This window comes from Neodiprion virginianus, chromosome 1 (assembly GCF_021901495.1).
Source record: "Neodiprion virginianus isolate iyNeoVirg1 chromosome 1, iyNeoVirg1.1, whole genome shotgun sequence".
Lineage (NCBI taxonomy): Eukaryota > Metazoa > Arthropoda > Insecta > Hymenoptera > Diprionidae > Neodiprion > Neodiprion virginianus.
Genome location: NC_060877.1, coordinates 14,486,241 through 14,504,921, shown reverse-complemented (window position 1 = coordinate 14,504,921; position 18,681 = coordinate 14,486,241). Strand labels below are relative to the sequence as shown.

The 18,681-nt window shown below is 40.6% G+C and overlaps 1 protein-coding gene across 2 annotated transcripts in view; it reads left to right on the top strand.

The window, feature by feature from the left end:
- LOC124299423 (annulin) overlaps positions 1 to 18,681 on the top strand; it is a 424,310-nt gene that overhangs the window by 230,589 nt on the left and 175,040 nt on the right. The window lies entirely within an intron of this gene.

Genomic DNA, 18,681 nt, shown 5'->3' with positions numbered 1-18,681 from the left:
ACAATTAATTTCATTCAAATACGAACAATAGTATTTAGTTATAAAATTTCTTTAACTCTCAACCCCTATAATTTTCGACTATTCAACTCTGTCGTAACCGGCCTAAAGGCATTTTTCAATATTCGTCATAGGAATTATTCTCCAATTGGTTTAATTCAAATATCTCAACTGGACGTATGCGAAACTCTGAAACAATCACTGAGGATGCCCTGAGATTGTCGGTATCAGATCTTATTTTGACGGAGTTACAATCTCTATTTTTCTAAAATCAATCTTTTTCTATAATAATTCTCGCGGTGAAGGACACTAATTTCTGTAAAATTAAAATTTTGATTACTATCCATTCTATGTTTTATCATGGCTGTTTCTTTATCCGGATCCGAGAAAATGTTTCGTTTATGTTCATTAATTCTTGTTTTTAAATGTCTACCTGTTTATCCTATATAACATTTATTGCAATCAGCGCAAGGAATTCTGTAGACCACATTTGAACTTGTCACAATCGGAACTTGATATTTCCGTAAAACAAACAGTCCTAACAAATTAAGCATGTTTTTAAATACACACTTCACCTTAAATTTGGAAAGAACACGAGCTACATTTTGAGACAGACTTTTTATATAGGAGAAAGTTATAATACTTCTGTTAGTAAGCATCGTATCATCATCAACTATATCTAAACCGATATCCCTAGAAGTTTTGTCATTCAAATGAGTAACCCTATTCATAATACATTGGTTAACCAACTTAGTTGGGTAGTTGTTAAGCACCAAAACTTGTTCAATAAGGTCTAAGTTTTTAGAATGAAATGAGAAATCGGCCAATAAGATACCCCTGTCCACCATATTGTAGACATTCGCGATCTTTTGATTGGTAGGATGATGTGACAGAAAATTCATGGATCTACAGGACCAATTTGGTTTTTGATACCAATCTGTGATTAAGAATCCAGAGCGATTTATCACAGATACATCGAGAAAACTGATCTGATTGTTAGACTCAACCTCAAAAGTAAATTGAAGCCTTTCATGATACTAGTTGAATTCTGAAACCGTATAGTCAATTAGGCCAGAAGAGACGGTGAGAAGAATATCCTCGACGTATCTGTGATATAAATCTAGTTGGAACTTCTACGAATTTAAAGCTTTTGTCTCTAAATCCTCCATAACAAAATCTGACAATATGGGGGACAAGGGTGATCCTGATAAAATATGAATCTTCAATCCCCTTTTGTTTGGTAAGTCTTCTTCACCTTTGTCTGAACCATGGCACTCAATAACCTTTCTTTATCACAGATGACAACTCGGTGATTCCTTGGTTTTCCCACTGTCTAACGCATTGACTCAATTTTCGGCTATTATGCTGTTTTTATGTAATTTAATGTAAGTTCTCTTTTGTTTCTTTTTTTGTGTACTTCGGTCTTTACCGATATATTACAATAAGGTCACTGTGTGACCGCTTAATTAATCACAGTCTTAATTATGAGTGTATAATTTTTGTTTATTTTATTTTTCGGTTGTTAATAAATAGTTCTGAGGAGCCCCCCCCCCCCCCTAGGGCTGAAACGTGAACACATATTTGTCTTATTTCAAACATTTGACCGAAGACACCGAGAAACTTCGCCATTCTTATTTTTCTCAGCAGGGTCTCCGGGAAAGAGCATCTGCGTTCCCATGTGTAGCCCAGCCCGGTACTTGATGTCGAAATCGTACTGGCCAAGCCTCTCAATCCACTTATCTACCTGTCCTTCAGGGGATTTGAATGAAAGTAACCACCTAAGGGAAGCATGATCTTTTCGAATCACAAATCTCCCGCCCCGTACAGATAATGATGAAAATGAACCACTGTCTTTACAACAGCTAAGAGTTCTCTACGGGTAACGCAATAGTATCTCTCGGTTTTACTAGGAACTCTGCTGTAATAACTTATTACAGTCCGCTCCTGTAATAGTGCCACTCCTAATAATGCCGCTGCCCCTTATTCTCGCTCGAACGTAACCCGTACCACGGGCTGACTTCGGATTTCATTTTCGTCTCTCTCAATCGTGCCAAACGCTGGCTCAATGAAATAGCGTATAATTCTTTTCTTTAAATTCAAATTATAGTAATTATTTTTTCAATAATGTTATTTCGTCACAAAATTCATAATATAGTAATAATATCATTGAAAAAATGACCCAATTTCGATATTATCATTAAAATATTAATCGATTTTATTCAAAGAAATAGAGATCATATACATTTGATGATTTTACTATATCAATGTGTATTTTTAACACATTTTGTGGAATAAATGGAAATACGTGTGAAAAGTTCTCTTAAAATAACGAAATTCATAAAAAGAAATTAAATTGAGAAAATCGAAATAATCCATTTTTATATGATAGGGCAAACGAATATAAATATACACGCGTAGTCACAGTTTACCCGGTGCGACGGCACTATTACGAGAGCGCGACGAAAATTCCGATGACGTGAACGCACGTCAGTAGTGTGGGTACCTGAGTTCCAAGAAACATACTCCCCTACTCCCCCATCGCCGGCACTATTATGAGAGCGGACTTTACTCTTTCCTGGCCTGTTTGAATCTGAAAGTACTGCTCCTATTCCCGAAAGCAAGGCGTCTGTGTCTAAAATGAACGAAAGCTCTATTTTTGGATATGCTAAAACTGGAGAAGAAGTAAGATACGTCTTGAGTCTTCTGAAAGCTTCTTCGCATTCGGAATTCCACTCAAAGGGTACCTTGTTTCCAGTCGGATAATGAAGAGGTTTAGCTATGGTGACAAGCCCCGTGACAAATCTCTTGTAATAGGTGCAGAGTCGCAAGAAACTCTGGACCTGTTCTTTATTATGTGAAGTGGGCCACAGAGACACTTTCTCGATCTTTTTCGGAACCGTCTTAACTTCTTGAGCTGAAACAATATGGCCAAGGAAACTCACTTCTCGTTGAAAAACGTGACATTTCTTCGGACTCATCTTTAGGCCTGCTTGTTTTAATCTGGAGAAAACTTTTTTAAGATTATGTACTTCCTCTTCGAAGTTCTTGCCGAAAACAATCACGTCGTCGAGATAAGCTAGGCATATTTTGCGTGGAAGTCCTTGTAGAACAGTGTCAATCATTCGTTCGCAGGTAGCCGGGGCATTACTTAGACCGAAAGGCATTCCTTCAACTGCTAGAATCCACCCAAACGGCCGAAACCCGTAACGAAAGCACTTTTTTCTTCATCGAAAGGATCCATCTCGACTTGCCAGTACCCGCTCTGCAGGTCTATAGTGCTGAACCAAGTTGCTCCAGCTCTTAAGTCGAGGGTCTCATCGATTCTGGGTAGAGGGTAAGAATCTTTCATAGTGATGTCGTTTTGCTTTGTATAATCGATACAAAATCGTTTGGGTTTATTTTTTTTTTCGTTAACAAGAACGATCGGTGTGGCCTAAAGGCTCGAGGAGGGTTCGATAACATCATTTGCCAGCATATCTTCAACAAGCGTCTTGACTTCCTCGCGACCGTTAAGAGCGAGTCTCCTGGGAGCCTGTTTGATTAGAAGATTTTGTCCAACGTCGATCTTATGTTTAACAGAAGTAAGTGTCCCCTTATCTCCACTATTTTTAGCAAATGAATCTGAAAACTCTAACAAAAGTGACTTAAACAATTCTATCTGGATCGAGTCTAGAGCAATAGAGGATTTTTCAAAAAGATCTTGCAAATGAAAAGGAAATTGACCTTTGGACCTATTTAGAGAGAACTCTATTTCTCATATTTGTGGGGAGGACCAGTAAAGTTCGTCTTTATTTGAGCAAAGAGTTACCTCACGATTATCTAGGTTAATAAATTCTCTCTAGTTGAAATAATGCAATTATGGGCGAAAAGAAAATCGACTCCTAAAATGCTTTTATCTTCGATATCTGCAACGTAAGCCTTATGTGAGGAGCCAACGCAACCGAAGATGTTTATTTGAACAGTAATTTGTTTCAAAACTGGGGTCGTCTCTCCAGTGGCAGTACGAAGAGATAAAGAGGGGACAATCTGTTCATCGGATTAGAAAAGTTTCGAGTGAACTACGGTTACCTCCGCTCCGATGTCTATTACCCAAAGCCAATCTATACCATTCACGGTACCACGACCATAAAGACCAGATTGCTTAAGAATCCTAACTAAAAACTCAGTATTGGAAGGGCTTTCGCTACTGAAGATTTGCGATGATTTCCGCCCTGATAAATCACCTGGATTTTGTAACAGCTCCGATCGAGGTACTAAGTTGAGGATCATCATCTCTTGTCGTCATTTCTCTATTACGCCAATTTGAACTTTTCGAATTCGAGTATTGAGGCAGTTCTCCGGTAAAATTTTTTAACAAGAAACAATGATAGGCATCATGTCCTTTCTTTTTACAAAATAAATAGTTCAAGACTGATTGAACAGACTAATTCTCGTAATTTTCTTCACAGTTATTATTATGGTTACGAGCGACACCACAATTGTTCTTATTTCTAATTGGTTGATTATTCTTTTGCCTGTTAGACGAGTTCTTTTCTGAACCGACCTTCTGTTGTTCTTCAGATACGTTTTTCGAAGCTTCAATTTGACGAATTTTTGCTACTCCTAGATGTTTTCGTCTCAAGACTTCTATTTCGAGAGCCTCAGCTATAGCTTTTCGAAGCGTAAAAACTCCTGAGGTGCTAACCGCGAGTCTAATATCGGGTCGCGTATTGCTTTTACAAATGCTTCTATCCCAAAAAAATCTCTCAGACCATCTGCATCCGGAATTGCGGTTCTAGATAAACGATCTATCTCCTGACCAAGGAAGGCTAAATCTTCGTCGCGATTTTAGCGTCTATTCTAAAGTTGGGTCAAATATAATGTTTTAAGGTGTTCACTCCCGTATCGTAGCCTAAGGGCGGAACTCAATTTTTCGTAATTCTTTATATCTGTTGGAGTCTGAGTAGAAAAAACGGAAATGATTGGACGGTGTAGACCAGCCGCAAGATTCGCTGCGTTCGAAGCTGAGTCCCAAAGACTATGATTGAAAACCGCGAGAAACTGGTTTTTAAAATCAGACCACGAAACTTTTCCATCAAAAGTTGGAGGTTTTATTAATGCAGACGGCCTAGTTTCAGGTATATAGACGTCTCTTTATCGACGTCTGGGCAAACTGCTGGGCAAACTCCGGTGCGGCTCCAAAAAGACTCGTACAAATGAGGATTATTTCGCGCGTGCGTCGACCTTAAGATCTCATCCCTTAAGTGACCTTCGAAGCACGTCGACACATGAGCATTGTTCTCTTGGGTGCCCCACATCGTATTTCTGATGCGGTCACTTCGAGATACAGGACGATAAAGAGGCACAGAATGAGTGATTCCCTCTCGTATTCTTGGTCTGGGTAGAGCGGTTACTTTTGTATCCCCAATAAAATTGACAGATCTTGAATTATCCTGTGTGTAACCTGGGTCTTGTACCAAATGAGCAGGGGAAAAGGAACAAGGAGAAGGTCGAGGAGTTCGCGGTTCGTCTCCTCGTCTATCGGCTTGTTAGTATTGTAACAACTGTTACTGTTGAAGTAAAAGGGTTCTCCGATTATAGAGAGTAGTAGAAACTCGTGAGGAAATTATGTTAAAACAGTTTATTCAAGAGAAATAGGTCAATACTGATCTGTGCCTAGCACAAGACTGTTTTCACAATAATAGCGGTTAACGCAGCAACCAAATTATTCATCTTTTTGCAATAATCCCTTGTTTAATCCTATAGGGTGAAAAGGTTCCTTCGTAACAGTATTGAAATCAAAAGAATCAGTTAAAAGCAGCCTATGCGAAATTGTTAAACTATTGTCTAAACTAAAAACGATTTTGGCTGATTCAACCGCGAAGTTCCTTGCCCTTCCAATAACAGGAGATAGTATAGACGTATTCGAGTCTGGGGTTATTCGAAAATTTTTATCCTTCTTTTTTGCAGACCTAGAATTTCAAATCGTGCTTTGCCGCAACACAATTGTCATCCTAGACAAATATTCACGAAAATTAATAATTAAAGAATGTCATGAATCGTTAGTTAGTGGTCACCAAGGTGTCACAAAAATATAATATAACTGCGTCAGACAAAAGTATTTTTGGCCACGGATGAAAGAGCGAATCCAAGATTTCATAAGAACTTGTGAGAGTTGCAAAAAAAAATAAATAAAAAAGTTCTTCAGAGTTAAAACTAATTTGCCAACGATAATAACGGATACCCCTGCCGATGCATTCGACAATGTAGCATTGGACATTGTTGGACCTCTTCTCCTTACTTAATCGAACCACAAATATCTCTTGACGATACAATGCAATTTGACAAAATTCTTGGACACCATCTCTTTACCTGACGCCACTGCCAAAACTATAGGTCTAGCATTTGTAAAAGAGTACATTACACGTTATGGTGCCTCTTAAGCAATACTTACGGACCGAGGACAAAATTTGATGAGCAAAGTCATCAAACAACTATGTAAACTTTTTAAAATAAGGCAAATTTGAACCACAGCTCACCGCCCGCAATCTAATGGATCTCTACAACGCAGTCATCTTGTCCTCACTAAACGTCTCAAACGTTACACGAATACTGGCAAAAACTGGGACGATTATATCTGGTTTGCAATTTTTTGTTACAACACTGCAAAGCATGAAAATACTAACTTTTCACCCCTCATCAACTAATTTCTGGTTCCCAAGCCAGACTTTCAATAAACGCGAACCCTTATAGCGCGTATACCCGTTCCTACGATTCCTTCCGTTTAGATTTGATTGCTAATTTATCTAATATACGAAAACACGCCGCGTCTAATTTCAGTAGTATAACAAGGAGAGTTCTGGATAGAAACACCATCTTTACCGACCAAGCCGACCAATCCGCCTATACGTGCATCCTAGACGCAAGCCCTTGAAAGCTACCCCCACTCTCGTAAGATGAAACGTGCTCTGCCGACCATTCGTCGGTAAGAAAATCTCCCAAATGACCATGATCGTCGGTAGAAAATTTTCCAAATGACCATAATTGTCGGTAAAAAATCCTCGAAATGACCATGATCGTCGGTAAAAAATGCCTGAAATTGCCGTGGTGTTACCCCTTGTGGGATAAATTGTGCTCTTTGTCGGTAAAAAAAATCATGCTCATCGAGCGGGATCGATAACTGGATTACCGAGCGCACTCCGTGAATCCTCAGGCCTTCGAGCGAACCCCGTGGATCCTCGAACGTTCGACCGAGAATCCTGGCATGTGTCAGGTTTTGAGAGCTTCCAGAAGGTTCGAGAAGATTCTCACGGCGTTGAACGAATCTAGTCTGACAAACAATTCGTCCGACGTGTTTCGACTCGACGGTGAGCGGCATGCGGTCAAAGGATTTCGGTGCGACGTTGAATTCTGAAAGACCCGCTCTAGCCTTGAACGAATTTGGGACAAACAATTCTCGGAATCGTCCAACGAAAACAATACTCGGAATCGTTCGACGTGTTTCGACTCGACGGTGAGCGGCATGCGGTCAAATGATTTCGGTGCGACGTTAAATTCTGAAAGACCCACTCTGGCCTTGAACGAATTTTAGACAAACAATTCTCGGAATCGTCCGACGAGTTTCGACTTGACGGCGAGCGGCCTGCCGACAACGGATTGCAGAGCGACGTCGAATTCTGGAAGGTTCTGGAATTTGTATGCGGCTGCTTCGACCCTGAACAAATATAGGCTGACAAACAATGCGTTCGACAAGTTTTGACATGACGGCGAGCGTCCGGAACCGTGAGGAAGAGCTTCTTTGACCCCTGAAAGATTCTCGGAATCGTCCGACGAAAACAATTCTCGGAATCGTCCGACGAGTTTCAACTTGACGGTGAGCGGCCTGCGGACAACGGATTGCGGTGCGACGTTGAATTCCGGAAGGTTCTAACGTACAATCGAAGACACATCATTTCGGTAGCTTCTAGAAGTTTTTCAAGGATTCTGTGTACCTGGTGGGAGGAATACGGCTATAAAAGGCTGAATTTCAGGTCAGAAAGACAGTCTTGCATCTTCAGCTCACATGAGGAGAACTTCAAATGAAGCAGAACTAAAACAGCGAATCGATCTGTTCTTAAAAAATATTCGTGACTGGAAAACCGTTATAAACCAGAAGTCAGACCTCAACAAAGTGACAAAAAAGTTCGGAAATCTAAATTTATCAAGAAACACGTAACTGCTACACATTAAAAAAAAATGGATTTCACGAAAGTGAACAAAGTTTCAAGCATGAACGAATTTCTGCCGACAAAGAAATTGACAGAGCTGGAAATTTTCAAAATCTACAAAGTCACCAACATTTGACGAGCCCAAACGAAGTTTGGAGAGCGTGTTGTCACAGATCTGAACGACGAATTCAGCGTATTCTTACCGGCACGGATTGTGCGACTGCTGAACGAGGACGAGACCCAACACCAGAAATTGGTGCAGACGATGAAAGAGGAGCGGTTGCTCTTGCAGTATATGGGCGGCCAGTGTGGTCAAATTGAATTGAAAGATGCGTCAACTCTCGCTCAATTTGTACACCGTACCTGGACAACGTGTGCAGCATCTCCTTCTTACCAGCATGGACCGTGCAACTATTGAACGCGATCAAGAACCAATTTCAAAAACTTAACAAAAAAAACTGTCGAAAAAGTTTCCAAGTATTCGACTGTTACGTCCAGCATACCACTTCTCTCTATTTTTCCTACTCGCTAACTCTCCCACAGTTCTTACATTAATCTCATGGTCTCTGTCCTGCCCTCTTATCTCTACGTAGTCTCACGCTATTCACTATCGCGCTTACTCATCAAATTCCATTCCCTACTTCTAGCATTGTCACCTTTTCTGCACCCGCACGTTTCACGTCTCGAGGGACACTCCTATTCTGGCTCTCGACAACTCCACATCTAGACTTCTTATACATATATCTTTTCGTACCACACCAGTCATTCCCACCGGTATCTCAAGTTCTACGCAATAAACATATAATTGACATATCAACATGCTCAAGTTTATTCCATCCTCATCCTGATTTCCGGTTGACCTGAAACGTAAAAGCGAAGCCAACCAGGTTACTCCTTCCGCTCAGGAGTAAACTCTACTCATGGACGTAACATTGGTGGCAGCGGTGGCCTTCGCTTTCCAGAAATCCAGTGATACAATTTTACGTGTGTGCTACGCATGAAGTGCCATCTGATAGACCGGTTCTGAAGTGTGCAAGCTCAGTGATGTTAATACAAAAGTAATACCACTGTGCGATAGTGTTGAAGACACTCTGAAAGCCATATTCTACGTTTAACGCAATCAACGATCTCTGATTCACACGAACGTCACAGACAAATCCGTATCTCCAAATCGATATTGCTGAAAAACTATCTCCTGCTGCTACTACAACGACATCTTCATTCTTCACGACTTCTAGTACAACACAACGCACACCGACGTCATCACCGCCTACAGACATGAAATCGCTGGACCAACATCCTCACGGAAGAATGCAACATTTTCTTCTCTTTTCTTCTCCTTCTCTTCATCTTCACTTTGTAAGTCGACAAATCCTAGATTAAAATTTACAACATGGCTACCGATAGCACTTTTCCGCACCTGCCTCTTGAAGATGCATTGGCTCTGATTCCCACGTTCAATGGCACTAATATGCCCGTATCCGAATTCATAACCAAAGTAGAATGCGCAAAACAAGCTGTCTTAGCCAGAGAACTGAATTTATTCTCCACACTCAGTCGCACGAAAATCGAAGGCGACGCAAGTAAATATATAGAGTCAGATAGTCCGGATTCTCTTCGAGATTTGCTAGACTGCCTAAAACAGGCCTACGCGTCTAAACAACACCTCCCAGATATCCAGCTAGACCTCGCACAATCGGCACAGAGGCGAAACGAGAGTGTTCTAGATTACGGTGCTAGAATAAAACATCTGTTAAGACAAGCGTGCGAATCAATAGATGCCTCAGAATCTATCAGTGATGCTCAAGTGCTAAAGAAAAATATCAAAGAGACCGCAAGACTAAGATTTATCAAAGGGTTACTAGACGAATTAGAAATAAGAGTAGCTCATGAGAATCCACAAACCCTACAAATGGCTATAGACACGGCCACCAAGACTGAAAAACTATTATCAGATAGACTTAAACTAGCCTCATACCATAATACTAACTACGAAACACAGAACCATATAAAATGTAGTATATGTAAATTAACCGATCACATCGATAAATATTGTCCTGAACAACCTTCCCTATTAGTAGTGTGTAGATACTGCAAGAAGGCAGGTCATAGTATAGAAGAGTGCAGAACGAGGCAGCGCAACAACACAACTTGCACGCAGTGTGGTGGCAAAGGCCACTCAAACGATAAATGCCGCTCAAATCGGTTCCAATATCCCCAGAATCCAAAATTCCACCAAGATTCAAGAGTTTTCCAAAATAACACTAATCGTCAACAACAGAACAATCCCAATACCCAATACCGAGCAAGAGACCCGACAAACCAACCTTTAGACCAGACGCCAAATGATAGTCAACGCTCACAACAGTATAACACACCAAATCCTTCACGATCGAACTTCAGAGTCAATTACGTAACACAAGACTACTCGAACGAGAATTGCGATGCAGGCGTCCACCCGCAAGTTTCATACGAAGCAAAGCAACATCGCGATTATTCAGGCAACGCGAGCCATTTAAACGAGTTCAGGGACGGCCGCGCGGACGCATCGACCTCCCTTAAACCGGAGCAGCGTCCAAACCAAACGTCAGCTCCGTACAAATAGAATCTGGCCCTCCACAGATTCGAACACAATGCCCGCAGTCTTTGAATAGGTACGTGACACTAACAATAGATACTAGCGCTAATATTAATTTGTTAAAAATCGATAAAATCGACCCAAGAGTCCACGTCACAAAGACGGACATTAGGCAGATTTCAGGGATAACGGAAGAATCCATCAGAACAATAGAAAGTCTCTACATCGAGTTAGCTAATACACGCCACGAATTCCATCTTGTCGATAACTCTTTCCCTATCATCGAAGACGGTATACTGAGTTCAGACTTTTTACGTTCGGAAAAGGCGACTATCTGTTTCAAATACAACTGCCTTATCTCTCGCGAAACCGGCGTTATTCCCTTTAACAGGCATAGATCCAACACAAAAACACCACCGCGTATCCTCATAACATCTGTCACACAAACACCGAAGGTTCGAATAACCACCGGTGAACTCACACGACAACCCAGCACATTTATAGTTGACACCGGTGCTGATGTAAACATAATTAAACTCGGAGCAATACATCCGCATGTTCCGTGTAAATTACTCGAAGATCAGATCCACGTTACCAGTGCTATACATGAGCCAATAAAAGTAGTAGGAACAACTAGCATTCGAATCGGTGACAACCTTCATATATTCCATATAGTCGACGATCTGTTTCCGATACAAGAAGACGGAATCTTAGGATCGATATTTTTACGGAACGAAAATGCAACGATATCTTTCGATACAGAAAAAATAATACCGAACAATACTAGCAAACCATTCAAACTCCTAAACGAAGACTACATATTGATACCACCACGAACGGCCCAGGTGATGGCACTAAAAATTTCGAATCCCTCTGTAAAAACGGGATTCATAGAACAATTGGAAGTAGGCGCTAACATTTTCCTGGGACAGGCTCTGGTTACCAACCAACAAGGGTTTGCTTACGTTTATGCAATAAATTCCAACGAATCAGCTGTGGAAATGAGAAGACCAGTCGTAACACTAGAAGAAGTCGATAAACTCGCGAGCACCACCATGCTTAGTGCAAAAACACACCTAACGTATACAAGTACTGCAAGCAACGGACAGGTCTTACTAGCACAGGTCTTACACGAAAAAAAAAAGGATCGAGAATCGCGTTCTTCCCACATTCCCAAATTACGATTCGAGACGCCTTGAGATTTCGAAAGAAAACTTACGCTTGGACCATTTGAACGACGAAGAAAAACAATTAATAGTTAATCTTGCTATCGAATTCAACCATTTATTTTTCCTCCCAGGTGACATCCTGAGACATACAAACTTAGTCAGCCATACGATCCCTACTACCAATGACGCACCAATTCATACCAAACAATACAGATACCCAAGAGTACACAAAGACGAAATACAAAAACAAGTGACCAAACTCCTTGATCAGAACATTATCACACATTCTTCATCTCCTTACAATTCTCCGGTCTGGATCATTCCCAAGAAATCAGATGCTAGCAGCGAAAAGAAGTGGCGAATGGTCATTGACTTCCGGAAACTGAACGCAAAAACCATTGGCGACGTTTACCCACTACCAAATATCGTCGATATCCTAGATCAGCTGGGCTCCGCAAAACATTTCTCAACGTTCGACATGGCTTTCGGGTTCCACCAAATTCCAATGCATCCCGATCACAGCGCAAAGACCACTTTTTCGACTCCTCACGGCCATTCCGAGTATACTAGAATGCCATTTGGCTTAAAAAATGCCCCATCCACCTTTCAACGTCTAATAGATTAGGTTCTATCGGGATTACAGGGTACAGATATGTTTGTCTATTTGGATGATATAGTCATTTACTCCCGATCCTCGGAGGAGCACGAAACCAAATTTCGCAAACTCACGAAGAGATTGTCTGATGCAGGACTAACCCTGCAGCCAGATAAATGTAAATTTCTGCGTAAAGAAGTAGCATACCTAGGTCACGTCATCACTAAAAACGGATCGAAACCTAATCCGGAGAAGATATCAGCAATAAAAAACTACCCAGTTTCCAAGAATCCTAAACAGATTAAACAATTTTTAGGCTTGATAGGCTACTACCGAAGATTCATTCCTAACCTTTCAAAAATTGCTAGACCTATTAATAATTTGCTAAAGAAGAATAGCCCTTTCCTATGGACAGCAGAACATCAATTTGCGTTCGAAACACTACGCGATAGTCTGTGTCGAGAACCGATACTGCAGTATCCAGACTTCGAAAAACCCTTCGTCCTGACAACCGACGCTTCAAAGTATGCAATAGGAGCAATACTTAGTCAAGACAAAGATGGCGAGGATTTACGAATCGCGTATTCATCGAGGGTGTTACAAAAGGCCGAAATCAATTACTCGGTGTCCGAAAAAGAATTCTTAGCAGTCGTTTATGCCGTCAAACATTTTCGTCCTTACCTTTACGGTAGAACCTTCACCCTGGTAACAGACCACGAACCACTAAAGTGGATCAAAAACGTATGCGACTCGACTTCTCGTTCAATGCACTGGAAACTGAAGTTGGAAGAATATTCGTACGTCACAAAACATAAAAAAAGAATAGCGAACTCTAATGCAGACGCGCTTTCCAGAAATCCACACGTCGACTCTTTCCGAATTCTACCTATTACCTTAAAACGGCCACGATCCGATATAGAATGCTCATCTACTGACGCCCACAAGCGCGTCAAAGTAGCTCACCAACATGTAAGGTGATAAATCCAAATTTTGAATTCATCCGCGGGTAAAATCGAATTCTATAATCGAAGAATCAATCGATCCTCGATTTCTCATTTCCCCCCTTCCGATCACACTACCGAGTTCGCTTTCGTGAGCTCGGCCTCTTTGCTCTGGGACGTCGAAGGGACCGGTCATCCGCTCATCTCTCTGTAGTCGACTCAACGGAAACTGGCCAGTACTTAAAACAAGATTTAACGTGGAGAATGTATTGAAATCATCGACTTCGATCCCGGATTCCAGTCCCAGGGCAGGAGCCAACGTGGGAAAAACCGAGCATCCTGGATAAGTCAAAACTTGAATTATCGTTTATTCAAAAATCTCACCAAACTCCGAGACAAATCACAAAACAATGTATAAATTGGGATGAGTGTGTGTGTGTATCTGTATGTAACTGTGTGTGAAAATATGGGCCTCACATGTTCAATAAAAGTAAAAATAATATGAATCGATCTTACAAAATGGCGCCCAACTAAGTGGCACGATATCAAGGAATAAAATAAATTCAAAATTTTATATTTTAGTTGTCCAAGAAGTGATATCGTGAACTCACAAAAATAAAAAAAAATAAAAATTTATATTGTGAGATTATATTCGCATACTTTATTGAGATTATAAAATTTGGTACCTTGTTTAAATCTACATATATATATTTTAATAATATTTATTACAAATGCATGGCAAATGAGAATGAACAGATTTACGTGACAAAATCAGGGCGAAATTCGAAACGAAAATTTAAAAATTGCACGTTTACAGAATCGAGGCGTACAAATCAAAAGAAAATGCCAGCAATAACACGCGACGAAATTGTAGCCGATCCGCAATCGTCGCGAACGCGCGATTTGGAGCTATAAAGAGAGTCCTTGAATCGTCTTCGGCAAGAGATAGAAGAAGAGCGACGAGCTCTCGAGGCTCAACGACAACATAGTCAACAACTGATCAACAATCAAGGCCAGCGTAACGTCAATACCGAGGAGATTTCGTCGATCATAAGTAATGTACAAAACCTTAATTTGGACTTGAAATTACCTAAATTTAAAGACGAGTATAAATCGAATCCGATAGAATTTTTAGGAATGTTGGAAAGGTTTTTTACCGCAAAAAATGTAAAGTCAGGTCAGAAGTTATTGATAGTTGAACATTCGTTAGAGGGAAGAGCAAGCTTATGGAAGGATTTACAAGGCGATGTGGAAAATTATGAGATATTTAAAGAGCGTTTTCTTGAGGAGTTTTATTCGGTGCCGGTGAGAGTGCGATTTAAGAAAAATTGGATGTATAGACGTTATGATTCACGAACGGAGTCGTTACAAACGTACTTTTACCGTCAATTAAAAGAATCCAAATATTTTATTCCCCAGTTAACAGAGTACGAAATAAATTATCAAATTATCCAACAATATCCGAATTGGGTAAAGGAAACGCTGGCAACGGTAAATTATCACGATTCGAAAATAATAGGACAAACGTTAGCGAATTTAGATAGTATACGACGCGAACGGGAAAATAAATACAATCGAGACGACCTAGAAAAAAATCAAAACAAATATTCGAACACGAAAATTAGACGGATGGAAATACGAGGAAGAAATTACGACAGGTCTTATAGAAATAATCGTCGTGGAAATGACCAGGGGCCATATCAAAATAAATAAGTGCAATATATTTTTGTTATGTTAGATGCATTTTCAAAATTAGTCAGTCTGTTTCCAATGAAAAAAGCAACTACGCGCACGTGTTTGAAAAAAATAACGGAGTATTATATTCCAAAAATCGAAAAGCCTGAGCGAATATTATCCGATCACGGTAGTCAATTCACGTCTGAGGTGTGGAAAACGGAACTCCAAAAACTGGGAATCAAAACTCTTTTCAGCTCGATCAGGCATCCTCAGTCGAATCCAACTGAACGGGTTATGAGAGAGCTAGGCCGTTTGTTTAGAACTTGTAACCAATTTTTGTGAGTTGAGGGTAAAACGATAGAAACGAGATAATTGGTTACCCTACGGCGCAGTCACTAACCTGAACAATTAGATAGAGAGAGAGGTAATAAGAGCGAAAGATACGATTGTTGGGCGCCAGACGCACATGCGTCATAAATAGATAATTAGAGGAAAAGATGAAGGTAAAGGTAAAGGTGATAGATAAAGGTAAGGTCAGGTTCTACGACGGTTTTGCACAGTTTGCTCAGATAGACAAGATAATGGTAGAGGGGCGGAGTCGAATCCAATAGATAAAATAAGAAACAGGTGAAGCAGGAATAGTATCAAATATATTAAGTAAGAAGCGATAAGTTAAATGACAAGCGAGTAGCTGAAGAGATTGAGATACAATTACGATAAATGCGATAATTAACAATATTTACAGCCAGAGAAGAGTTAAGCGAGAGATTTAACAAATAACGGAACGTTTTCCGAATAAGCGGGAAATATGCGTAAGCTCGCGATACTATGATTCAAGGTAATAACTAATACGGTTTTATAATGAATATGCAGAACAGAAAAGATATACGGTACTTAAATTAAGCATTAAGCAAATAAACCATAAAATATGAGAAGCGATTATAAACACATGCGAAATACAACAATTGTAATAGTTATCACATTACCAGAATGATCAGAAATAGGCAGACAGGGAATTATGAATTACAAGCTAAATTCAAGCAACAGGTCAAGTAGAAAATTATCATAAAGTATAGGTACTAACAGATAATACGTAGTCTCTAGTTTGCGGTAAATGCGAGAGAAAGAGAGATAATATTCGGTACGATAAAAGGTAATTCAAGATAAGGCAAACAATATTCAAGATAATTAATATGCAACGTACGGCAAACCAAAGAGACTACGGACAGCTACGATCAGCGATATTAGCGAAGAAAATAATGAAAAAGATGTTATGCGATACGGCACAATACTCCAATGTCAAATGAACGACGAGCTGGACCGCGCAGCGATGTAAGATCGCTCCCGCGGTACACTCACTAAGATACGATAATCAACGGTAATAGGTAAAGAGACAGATATGAACTAATCAGAGAAAATATAACGAAATAGCAATGCTCAATAGCTAAGATAAAATTTGATCCTTTAGCGGAACGCGCTGCTAGACAGCGATATTAGACATTTAAATATTCCAGAAGAAAAAGATAATGAAATAAAGCAATAGTCACTACAATGCGTAAGTAATAGTCAACCAGTTGCGAAGTTACTTGCAATAAGACAGAGAAAGGGACAAGATAAGAGATAAGAGAGAATAAGGTACGAGCCCAGGTGGCTCAAGCAGACCAACTGCAAGATGAAGAGAGAAAATGTACGAGCCCAATTGGCTCAAGCAGACCAACTGCAAGATAGAGAGAGAAAGAGATAAAGGCAAAGGTACGATGTATTGCAAGTAATCTCGTGGCTTCAAAAATAGAAAAGGAACCTCACTTACGTAAAAGAAGATATAGCAGGTACTAGCGAATGCGGTATAATAGCGAGAACTAAATCGGTAGATAGCGATAATGGCACTGAATATTACGATAGCACGTCTTGGTTAGTCAAAAACTGAACGTATAGTGACGAGATGAGCGATGATCCTGATTTTCGTCGAGCTGCTGTCACGTGATTCTTCCTCAAATTTGCGGTATTCTAATTGGACCAGCAGGTCGCGTAGATCTGGTCTACGGGTAGGCGGCGATAATCCCTCGCCGCTTGTTTCTCTTCTCCCTCGACGACAGGTATCGAGGTATCGGGACGTCGGAAGGTGGTCAGAGATGTTTTCCTTCAGCTGTGCGGTATCGTTGGTGAGAGGGGAGGTCGTACTGCTCATGTGTTGCGATATTGAGGTGTGCGGCAATATTACGTCACCGGTCCTTTGGACTTGCGACCGACCGTAACTCACTCCTTGCTTTACTGGTACTCCCCGTTGTAGCTATTTCGTCGGCGCTGCATCCCGGCCCTCGCTCATTGAAGCCCTCATGCCGGAACGATCTGGTGGTGATGGCCCTCAACCCGGATCCCCACACTAGATCCACCAGATCCACGTGGTCAGCTTATCATTAGCCTATTCCACGCCGCAGTCCTTCGATAGGACGGTTCGTGAAGAGAAAACCGTCCTCTATTTGATAGATAACGACTTAGTAGATGTTAGGGTCGGTTCAGCTCCAGGCTGATAAGTATCGTCGACGGGAGGCTTTGTTGTGTTTTTGACGCACAGCCCTGTACGCCGCCTAACGATGCATCCGAGCGGTAGAAGCATTCATTCGTGGTTCGGCTTCTGGCCGATAAGTCTTAAATAGTCGGAGGTACTGTTTGTGCATCACGCACGACCCTTTTCGACAACTAAATAGACATCCATCGGGAGTGGTTTCAGCGGTATTCGTTCGTCTGTAGTCGGTGGTGGTCGGTGTTGAGCTGGTACGTGACCCCTGTCAGGCAATACCCTGGTATCTTGACGCGAAGGTCTCGCAGATGGTTCTCGTAGAGCGTTACAGAATTAGAAAATAGCATACAATTAGTTTAGTAAAGAGAATTCAACTTAAAGATAATTAGTCGTTTATTTTTGGAGTATTGGCCTCAGACGAGCTTTCGTTATTTTTAGCGATATCTGCACCTAGGGGAATGCGATAATCAAACAAAGTGACGGGGTACGAAATATCACGTCACAAACTTCATGTACTAAGAAACATACGAAATGGGCCGAAATCGTTCCACAAATTCAAGAATTTCTGCACGTTACTGTACACCAAAGTACCGGTATGACACCTCAAGAATTGCATTTTGGCAAGCCGATAAAAGATGAAATTCATAAAATCATTCAGTTTCCACAAAGTCACGATCCGTCTCATGAATATTTAATAACACTGGCGCGAGAAAATTTGAAGAAAAATTTTGAATATCGCAAAAAAGGGCAACATAACATAACGAAGGTTCAATTATTGGTGGGAGATTTGGTTTTACTGAGAGTCAGACATTCATCGAATGCGTTTGATACAGTGATAAAAAAGTTTTTCCATTTATTCGAGGGTCCGTACAAAATTGCACATCGTATTGGCGAAAATGTTTTTGTACTCGTCGATCCAAATAATGAACAGAAAGAAATAGGTACATATAATCGACTTAATCTCCGAAAATATTGCGTCGAAAATAAATATAAGTCCAGTTAATGTAAAAATAATTT